At 40.8% G+C, this 11,091-nt stretch overlaps 1 long non-coding RNA gene across 1 annotated transcript; it reads left to right on the forward strand.

Annotated features, from left to right (window-relative positions):
- The first annotated feature begins 207 nt into the window (after nt 1-207).
- On the forward strand, nt 208-6,288 carry LOC145420398 (uncharacterized). The gene is made up of 2 exons (XR_013901699.1): nt 208-880; nt 3,955-6,288. It is a non-coding gene; the product is annotated as an uncharacterized LOC145420398 (long non-coding RNA).
- Nucleotides 6,289-11,091: the final 4,803 nt, after the last annotated feature.

Raw genomic sequence — 11,091 nt, forward strand, 5'->3', positions numbered from 1 at the left:
TAACTTTCTCACAGGAGACACCTACTAAAGACAGTCAAAAACATTAATTTCAATCTTACCAAAGTAGGACAGTAGTTGACGTTAGTTATGGAAAGGCTAATCCACAAAAACGGAGAAACGTCCATAATTCTATTATTCATAATCATGTCAAGGTTTTAGGTTTTTCTGCAGTTCCATCTCTAAAAAGTGTGATGTCTTCCTGTCAGAGTATTTTTGCTTTCTAAGATTTTATTATTCATATAATGATCAGCTAAGAGTGTTTATATTTCTGTTCTGTACTCAACCAGCTGCATATTTTAATTGCTGGCTCCCTACTTTATAACGGAAACTGTTTGCCTTCACATTATCAGTCTTTGCCTTCACATTGTCACTGTTTGCCTTCACACTAGCAGGAAACCGCCACCCACGAGTAAGAAACAACCTTGTAGAGAACACGAAGTTTTTTGATAAACCACACCTGTTTTCTTGACAAGATAAGGATGATATTTCCTTTTTCGTATGCTTCATGATGTGTATAAATAAAGCCAGACTGCACCAAGGAGGTGTGTGAGTCTCTCCCTGAGTCTCTCACCCGTGCACGTTTAAAACTGCTCTAAGTGTCTGAGTGATATTTCATTGCATCTGAGTACTTTGATAATAGAATATCTTTAACATTTAATTGGTCCTTCTGAGCCGGAGTGGACATTGATATTTTTTCAATGCTCCAATAGGAGACCTTCGTCAAGTCCTGACGTCGTGAGAAGCCCACGCTGTCGACTCCTCTCCAGGCAGAGGATAAAGTCCAGAGACGTGACGTTCGGGTTCTGGCCAGCGTTCTTATAAGAGGTCCACGACTTCAGGGGTTGATGAAGGAAACCAAAGCAACCACACAATAACTCAGGTGAATATTTAGCACTCACTCACATCTTGCGCAAAACGACTGAGGCAACCTGTGGTCTGTACATTAAATAGTTTCCCGTCAATGTATGACAGATTAATTAAGTAACATTCTCGTCTGAAAAAGGACTGGTAGAGGTTACAGCTCGCCTGAAAAAGGGCTTGGAGCAAGTTTAATGTCAAAATACGACAGGATAGTAACATTCTCGTCTGAAAAAGGACTCGTAGAGGTTACGAAGCAGCTCGCCTGAAAGAGGGCTTGGAGCAATGTAGAAAGACACAGTGTTGCCCAGAATAAAAAACTCATTACGCGTATAATCTGTTGTTTTACTGTTTTGTTGGTGGAGTAAGTTGATTTTACAGCACATTAAGGAGGCTGAACTACTCCACCGAATTGTTTACCGTTGGTTGCTCGAGTTCTGGTGGAACGGGAAAAGGTTGTGTTTCATCACATAAAATTGACACCGCTTTCAAGGCTAGCTTGAAAGTAGAAGGCCGTGTCAATAGCCTCTCCCATTCCTCGTGCCAGAGAAAGCACCACGGGTGTGTATGTGTGTGTGTAAACGTAAATATATCTATGAGCTAATAAAAATAATAAGAAAGAAAAATGGGTAATAAATCAACAAAACTCACTGCTGACGAGCAGTGGCTAGAGAAAAAAATGTCCAGGCGCCGGACAAACTGCAGTGACTGATAAAACCCTTATTAAGTGAAAACTAGAGATCAAAGTAGTTTAAAAAGGTTGGAAACAGACCTCAACGAATAGATATAAATATAAGAAGTACAAAAATAAAATAAATAAAGACAAAATTACATTAGAACTTATTTTTAATGTATTGAAACTAATAATAGGAAGGATAACAACCTGTAAACTTATATTAACAATGAAACATAGTTGGCAAGACGTTCATGCCCAGAATGTATAAAATAAATAAAAGGAAATAATTCACACGAAAACCTTTTAAATAAAATAGAGAGATGCATAAGGTACATTAAGGCTGTGTCATTGGTCAGCCAAGGAAAGTGTGTGAAAAGGTAAATGTCTCCAGCTTGGGAAAAGGTGAAGCTGCAGATCACCCGAAGCCCTTGATGGACACAAAATAAAATATAAAATATATAATAATAAATTGCTTGGTTAGACATGCAACAGAAAGAATGAAAGTGACCGAAGGTTGGATCTGAGATGAGGCAAACAGAAGACCAGTCTAAAAAGTAGGCACAAACCTGTTCAGAGAAGAAGCAAATTTGTACAGATTGGATGAATTCTAAGTTATCTGTTTGCTGAGTAAGATGATCCCAACTATTAAATTGGCTCAGTAGTAGTATAGTAATATACACTTTTATATACACTGATAAAATGTTGTAATATACTGTTGTTATTATATGGAAAGAAAAAGATGATAATAATAAGAAGTAACCTAGTCAGTATGATGTGAGATGGACAATTGTTATGAAGTAGTCTGCATCAAGCTTAAGGTTTGCTCAAACTCAGTATAATGACATAGGAGATGAAGAAAATAAAGGAAATATCTAAACTACTTAGGTGCATAGAGGCATTTGACATGCTTGAAAACCTGGATAAAATATTACTGAGATATAGAGCACATCTATAGTAACAACTAATAAGCCAAACCCTGTAGACAACAGCTAAAGTTACAGGATTGTGAAGCTGAATTAAATATGTGGACACCGCTAAGTTGATGAGCATGTTACACATTTTCTTTTATTTTTTTATTTATTTGTTTTTAGAGCAGAAACTGCATAAAAGCCAACACATGCAGCTGTCTGTGAGCTCAGTTTTCCCTCACATGTCTGCTCTGTTTCAGTAGCAGCATTTTTCTTTTTGGGTCCTGACTCATGTATGTTTTCGGTTTTGTTTGATTATTTTATTTTGTTGATTTGGAAACAAATTTGTGACAATACTTGTTTAAAATATGTAAGATGTGTGAGATGTGTGAATTCTTTGAAAAACTAGAAATTATCTAAAAATGCCTCAAGTGAGAATGTAATGTTCCATCTATAGAGAAGAAAAAAAAAAAAATCTTGCTGGAAGTGATCACCTTGCCAAAACAATTGGCACTGTGCACATGTGGAGCACATCAAAAAGACAATTATATTGTCACAAAAGGAAATAATTTTGCAGAACAAGCAGCAAAACAGGCTGCAAACAATCGGCAGAGCTACTAGAAACCAACTACTGCCTACAAATACCACTTGATGTACTAAAAACCGAACAACAAGCTGCAACAATCACTGAACAAAACAAGTGGCTGAAATGTGGAGTAAACTGAAAGATGACTTAATGGTCTGTGATGGAAAACCTATATTAACAGAGTCATTACACAGGACAGCGGTTGTAGTGACACATGAGGTAAACACCTGTGTCAACAGGAGGGAGATATAGTATAGATAAACAATGCAATACACACTATAAATTTTGAAACTTTAGCGAATAATTTGTAAGAACATGCCTATTCTGTCAAAAAACTCACAAGGAAACCCACATGGATTTTATTGAACTTAACGAATGCCAAGCATCAAGATATGCTCTAGTAATTATAGATGTATTCTCAAAATGGCCAGAAATCTATCCAGTAAAAAGAGCAGATGCAATATCAGTGGCAAAGTGTTTATGCAATCACTTCATCCCCACATATGGCATTCCCAGTCTGATAAGGTCAGACAATGGAACACATTTTGTTAATGACATCATCAGCAAAGTCTCTGAAGCTCTAGGATTTAGCATCAAACATCACTGTGCATATCACCCACAAAGCGCAGGATTAGTGGAAAGAACTAACGGCACAATAAAACAGAGATTAAGAAAATGCATGGAAGAAACAGGAAGACCATGGCCTGAATGTCTAGGCCTAGTAAAGATGTGGATGAGAATAACACAAGGTTCTCAGAAACTTACACCTTTTGAAATCATCCACGGGAGAGCGTTTCCATTGCCAATTACCAGTGAACCTATTAATAAATCAATAAGGGAAACTACCCTAGCAGAATGGATGACTAAACTGTTTGAAAATAAAGAGATTGTGTTAAACAACCAACTGCCGAGTGATTTCTCTCCAGTGTCTTGCAGGTTACAACCAGGTGATTGGATCCTGATCAAAGTACTCCAGAGAAAGAATTGGAGTTCACCAAGGTGGGAGGGCCCATACCAAGTCCTACTTACCACACCCACCGCCTGCAAAATAGCAGAAAGACCATCTTGGATCCACCACAGCCACTGTAAAAAAGTGAGTGACAATCCAGACGCTTAGACGCCGGCTCCCCTGGCTTCTAGGTGATCTATTGGTGAAGGGAAGGGCTGATTGGGTATATCCCGCCCTTTTTTACTTCTCGCCAATAGTCTACTCACCAGAAGTCTAGGTGTGCCTGGTCATCATGAAGACACTTGTCCTCCTAGTGGCCAGCATTGCGCTCCTAGTGAGCCTACTAACACTCACCCAGATGAGAGGAAATAAACAACACCACCTGCAAAAAAGATGGACACATGATAATTCGCATCTACGTGACCTGAACCAAGACCATAACCACCCATGGATGAACAACGCGTGGTATAGATATGTGTATGATAGAACACGCACCGACAACAGCACGGAATGCTATGTATGTTCACATATGCCAACAACAGCCGTACACGCAACAATATATGGAAAGGCACCTGAACTTGACGAAGCGATGTGTGTGTTCAACAAAGCAACAACTGGCAATTGCACACGCAGAGATTTGATGGCAACAGGACTGACCCTAAAAGGTCAAAGCACAAAGAAAGAAGACCTAATTCCATGGTGTAGTGACACAGACGTCAAACGTGTCACGAAACCACTTTCACAACGACGTATCCTAATTGAACAGACAACCCCTTGTGCCTACAATCTGACGAACTGGAACTACACCTGCAACGAAAAACATTGGGTAAACGTCAAAGCCAACAACACAAAAAACAAATCATTCGCCATAGTTTTGCCGCCGGACATACAGCACCCAATGTGTTTCAACTTCTCCGATGGAAACAGGAAACTTGGACGAAACCGCAACTGCACACAGACACTTGACCTGACCCAATCCAAAGGAATACACACCTTCAAAAATTGAACTTTCTGGGTCCAGGGAGCCGCTTGGGCCTGCGGGCCTAAAACCTACTTCATGCTCCCACCGAACTCCACCGGTCTGTGTGCACCAGTACTAATTTCAGACCACACCTTCAAGATCACAGCAGAGACACACACGTCAAGAGCAAAACGTGAAGTTGCTGAAGTCACTGAAGTAATGCCACATGACTCAATCTATGGATCAGATGTGCCCAAAAACTTCAAACTATGGACTGATGGTCAGAAAGTCCTCCACTCCTTGTTCCCTTGGGTAGGAGTTGGGAAAAACATGCTGAGGATCGAGACACTTGACTATCGATTTGGACTGTTCCTAAATGCTTCAATGAAAATCAACAAAGCGCAAAATGAAGAAATCGACGCAATACGCATTGTAGTGATGCAACACAGAGTCGCACTAGACATGATTCTAGCTGAAAAAGGAGGTTTGTGTGTATTGTTTGACACTACATGTTGTACATACATCCCAGACAACATACACTCACAAAACATGACCGACGCTTTGAACACCTTGAGAAAGATTAAAGATGCTGAACAACAAGACTATGTCACAAGCACTGATGATTGGTTGACATGGTTACTAGGTGGTTCATGGAAGTCCCTTCTGATTAAAGGACTTGTTGGAATAGCATTTTTGCTTTTACTGTTATGTGTTTTCACAACATGTGTAGTACCCTGTCTGAAGAAAATGGTATCAAACATGGTGACAACTTCTATCAATGCTTATGTGATGATGTCTCAAATGGAAGAAATTTTGAAAGATGATCCATACAGTAATGTTTAGTTTAATTGAACACAGGACTGTTTTATGACGTTCAAACCGAAAATGTTTAGACAAGAGGTTATGAACTGACAAAAATAACAGTACTGTCATGTAAGAAATCTAAACAACAGGAGGGAATGTCAGAGTATTTTTGCTTTCTAAGATTTTATTATTCATATAATGATCAGCTAAGAGTGTTTATATTTCTGTTCTGTACTCAACCAGCTGCATATTTTAATTGCTGGCTCCCTACTTTATAACGGAAACTGTTTGCCTTCACATTATCAGTCTTTGCCTTCACATTGTCACTGTTTGCCTTCACACTAGCAGGAAACCGCCACCCACGAGTAAGAAACAACCTTGTAGAGAACACGAAGTTTTTTGATAAACCACACCTGTTTTCTTGACAAGATAAGGATGATATTTCCTTTTTCGTATGCTTCATGATGTGTATAAATAAAGCCAGACTGCACCAAGGAGGTGTGTGAGTCTCTCCCTGAGTCTCTCACCCGTGCACGTTTAAAACTGCTCTAAGTGTCTGAGTGATATTTCATTGCATCTGAGTACTTTGATAATAGAATATCTTTAACACTTCCCGTCACTGACTTCAGTTTGAAAACTTTGTATTTATTCACAGATTTCCGTGAGATCATCCTAAAATTTGTAACGAAAAATGGGCTCAAAAGAGCCCTCTGCCTAACGGCATGTAGCCTATAGCATAACGTGATATTTTCAATAGTGTATGCAAAAAGGTTGGAATTGATGGAGAGTGGGGTTGCCTAAATGGTTTAGGTTACATTTTAAATGTGTCGTTTTTTTGTTTATCCATATGGATGGATGGAGGGGGCAAGCTGGCAAAGTTTGTCATGTGCAGTTTCTGACAGGCTACTTCACAACAAAACAATTGCAGGTTGGTCTTAGAGGGCAAACAGAATAATTTCACTCGATTCATGGGTTACCTGACTGGTTGGGAAGGGAAAGAGCTGCCGTGTTGTCCGCCGTGGCTCCCAGTCGCTAAAGTTAGCCTACTATGCCTACTCCAAGTAGTCCTATGTCATGCCGCTGCTACACGCCTCACAACAAATGAACTGCAAGCGTGTTCACGTGACACGGTGACAGTGAAAAAGCGACAGGGTTCGGGTGTCTTTGAAGAAGGGGCACAAATCAAGCCATTATTTTCACACCTTTTTAAATCGCGCAGCTTTAAAAAAATAAAAAATCACGTCTTTCAAAAGGGCACTTTTTTGGACTGAGGGCAAAAGGGCAAGTGCTTCAGCACCACCTCGTCTCTATCTGTGCACGCCAGTGTACAGATGCAACATATGAATAACACAAAGTTAGTGTCACTGAGCAAACCTTATCTTAACATCTAATCTCTCTTCTTCCTTTCCTTTCCTCTCTTTCTTACATCTTTCTCTCTATCTGTAAGCAAAGTTAGCTGTCTTTCTTTTCTCTCCCTGTAAAACAGAGCAGCTGTGTCTTTAGCTAGCAACACACTGTGCAACAGAATTCACAGTTAGTCTGTTTGCTGATGTTTGTTGAGCTGATAGAAACTTTGCATTTGCAATTACCTGACAGTTAAAAAAAAGTTATTCCTTTTATAACCACTAATTATTAAGTATAGAGCGGCTCCTCCCCAACCTCCTCCACCACAGGTACAACATGCCCAGGACCCTCTACAGTTAGCGGATGTCGGAATGGAGGATGCCATCCTGTACCTCCTACTCAGAGCCCACTCACACCTGGACAAGGGAAAAGGCACAGTCAGGATCCCGTTTCTTGACTTTTCAAGTGCCTTTAATACAATTCGGCCCTGTCTTCTTCAGGGAAAACTAAACAGGATGCAGGTGGACCCCTGCCTGGTCGCTTGGATCTCCGACTACCTCACTGACAGACCGCAGTACGTCAGGCTAAAGGACATCACGTCTGACACTGTGGTCAGCAGCACAGGGGAACCACAGGGAACTGTGCTGTCCCCTCTTCTCTTCAACCTGTACACCTCTGACTACTGCTATAACTCTGAATTATGCCATATTCAGACGTTTGCGGACGACACGAGGTGTATCTGGGATGAACAGGAAGAGGAGTACAGGAGTCTGGTGAGGAACTTTGTAACATGGAATCACACAAACCACCTGCAACTCAACACCTCAAGGACCATGGAACTGGTTGTGAACTTTAGGAGGTCCAGACCAGGTCCACTGCCAGTTCAGATAGAGGGAGTAGAGGTGGAGGTGGTCAACATGTACAAGTACCTCGGGATGTGGGTAGACAACAAACTGGACTGGTCATGCAACACGCACCACCTGTATAAAAAACGCCAAAGCAGACTGTATTTCCTCAGGAGGCTGAGGTCTTTTAACATCTGCAGGAAGCTCCTGAAGATGTTTTACCAGTCGGTGGTTGCCGGAGCACTGTTCTATGCTGTGGTGTGCTGGGGGAGCAGCACAGCAAAGAAGGACTCATCCAGGCTGGAAAAACTAATCAGGAAGGCTGGCTCTGTGGTCGGCATGAAGCTAGACACTCACACACAGTGTTTCTTTAGTGTCCTTTTCTCTGCAAAGTGGCAGAGAAAAGGACACTAAAGAAACTGCTGAACATTATGGACAATGCTGGGCATTCTCTGCACACGGTCGTAAATAATCAGAGGAGCCTATTCAGCGACAGGTTGCTTCTCCCAAAGTCAAGAAACAACAGACTTAAAAACTCCTTTGTCCCACACGCCATCAAACTGAGGGAGGGAAAACAAGAGGACAAAGGAGGGCGGAAACGACTAAGTTGCAGTGCTTTTTTTCACTGTGCAATATTCGCAATATTTTTTCTTATGTTCAACTGTGCAATAATCACTGTGCAATAGACTCACTCAAATGTGCAACCCACTGGTATTTCTATTTATCCCTATTATATATTCTGAATTTATATTTGCATAGGTTATCAAAAATATCTGCATCTAAATTACTTCAGGGTTGTTTTAAATTAAGCCACATTGATGTTTTGCCTAGCTCACTTATGCACCTATCATACATCATACATATGTTTCTATCATACATCTATGATAGAAACATATCCATCCAATAAGCTAACAAGTTCAATTTCATCATAAAAATAAAGCTGTACTAACAGACATCAAACTAAAAGGTAGATCTGACAATATCGGTCTTAATGTATACTTCATTGATCCCCGTGGGGAAATTCCTCTCTGCATTTAACCCAGTCGCTCAGTGAAGCAGTCGGCTGCCATTGGGCGCCCGGGGAGCAGCGTGTAGAGATGGTACCTTGCTCAGGGGTACCTCAGGGTAGCTGTTCAGGAGACTCGAACCCCTGACCTTCCGATCACAGGGCCAACGCTTTACCGACTGAGCTATCCCTGCCCTTGACTTGTGATTTTATTTTATTTCTTTATTTTTTTATCGGCTTGCAACAGCAGAAAGTCTCTCTGTGATGACATCTCAAATACTGATTGGCTGAGGCAGTTGCTGCCTCTTGGGTAACGTCCAAATGTTGGTCTCAGAAAAACAGCTACTTGGCAAATATCAGGATTTGCTGGGCAATGAGTGAAAAACTGACAAAACTGGTTGGAGAGGGTAGATTTCAGGTTTGTTAAGAGAGGTTCAAAATAAAAAGAAGAGCAAGAATTAGGCATTACCAGTGACACAGTTTGAATCTAATTGAAAAAAAAACAGATTGATAGAGATGGACAGAGAGAGCCAAGGGCACCAAGAGAAAGTGTGCCAGATGCAAACAACCACCTACAGCGATGTCAAATGATCCCACTCCCTTTCCGAGTGTCTCATATCTGTTTTCACACAGGGTGGAACAAAGCTAGCAGGAACAATCAAAAGACAGAGATAGGGAATGACAGCATGAGAGCAGAGGACAGAAAGACAAACACAAGAACAAGAAGGAGGGAGGCAGATGGGCAAACTGAAAATAGCCAAAAGGCATAACAATAGAAGACTCTTCCAAAGCATCCTGAGCAGATCCTGGGACCATTAGTATACACACTGGGATTTGTGCAGTTTGGTCCCTTGTAATGTGACAATACATGTGGACTCACAACAGGAGAATTTGTCAGGGGAATAGGTTCTAACAAAGAGATGAGAGAATATTTGCCCTGAATATCATATGTGGTGCGTGGACTGTAAGATAGAGACATACGCATGGAGATACACAGAGAAGCTCCAGCTACAAAAGCTTTTGATATGTCTGATACAATGTCCTTAAAGGCACGGCCACAGGGGTGAGCCAGAGATGCAGCAAGAACAAAGAGTCTAGAGAACAGATGGAGTGAAGGAGACAGAAGGAAGCAAGGAAAGACGGAGGATGAGGAGAAGAGGGGAGTGAAACATATCAACTGTATGGGAACCAGAGGAAGCCATGCTGTGTTTCTGCAAGAACACATGGAGTTGCTCCTCACAGCAACTCATCAAAAGCAGCAGCTTTTTGATCTGAATGCTACACACACACACAGAGAGAGAGAGAGAGAGAGAGAGAGCGAGAGAGAGAGAGAGAGACAGGTATTTTCTTGCAGGTAAGCAAGGAAAATAAAAACTTACTGAAAAGACAGCTTTACCAGTTAAACCTCCACCATTTAAAGTTAAGTGGTTTTAATGGTGGAAAGCTCTTTTCTTTCCCCTCAACCCCCAACCAACTGCCAAAGGTCTTTTCCTGTTAAAAGGGAGTTCTTCCTCCCCATTGTTCTCCAGTTCTTGCAGATAGTGGAATATGTGACTTGTAACATTGTAGGGTCTTTTCTGTGGTGCTGTGGAAATATAATTGAATTGAAGTGAAACATTTGTCTTTGTGGAGAACAGATGTAGAATAAGACATCCCTTTACACATAAATTAATGAAATAAAAAAAAGGACCTATATTCCAGTGGCCTTTGCCAGCTCCTCAGATAACCAGATCAATGTGACGTAACACTCCTGACTACTGCATTATTGTACTGCTTTTGGATGGTGGATCAACATATTTAACAAGTAAGATCACTGTGTAAGACACAATGATACGTAACCCTTAAAAAATAATTTACATGCAGATAAACACAATTATTTTAAACTGTTTTTGTTTGTTTTTTTTTAATTCCCATCTGTGCTGTCTAATATTAGTCTGTGGATTGGATATTCCATTACACAACCAAATAAAGTTTCAGTCATGTATTCAAAAACCCAAAGATTTGTGTTTGCATCAAACAAGTCAGTAGGTGTGATTTTAAAGATTAAATGAATGGTGAAACATTATGATCTAATATCCAAGACATCTTTGTACTGTGTTGTACTGCCTAACCACCAGCCTGAACCCTGGAGAGAGTGGAGCTAATGAGTGTGTG

This window comes from Astatotilapia calliptera, chromosome 15, assembly GCF_964374335.1.
Source record: "Astatotilapia calliptera chromosome 15, fAstCal68.1, whole genome shotgun sequence".
NCBI classification, from domain to species: Eukaryota; Metazoa; Chordata; class Actinopteri; order Cichliformes; family Cichlidae; genus Astatotilapia; species Astatotilapia calliptera.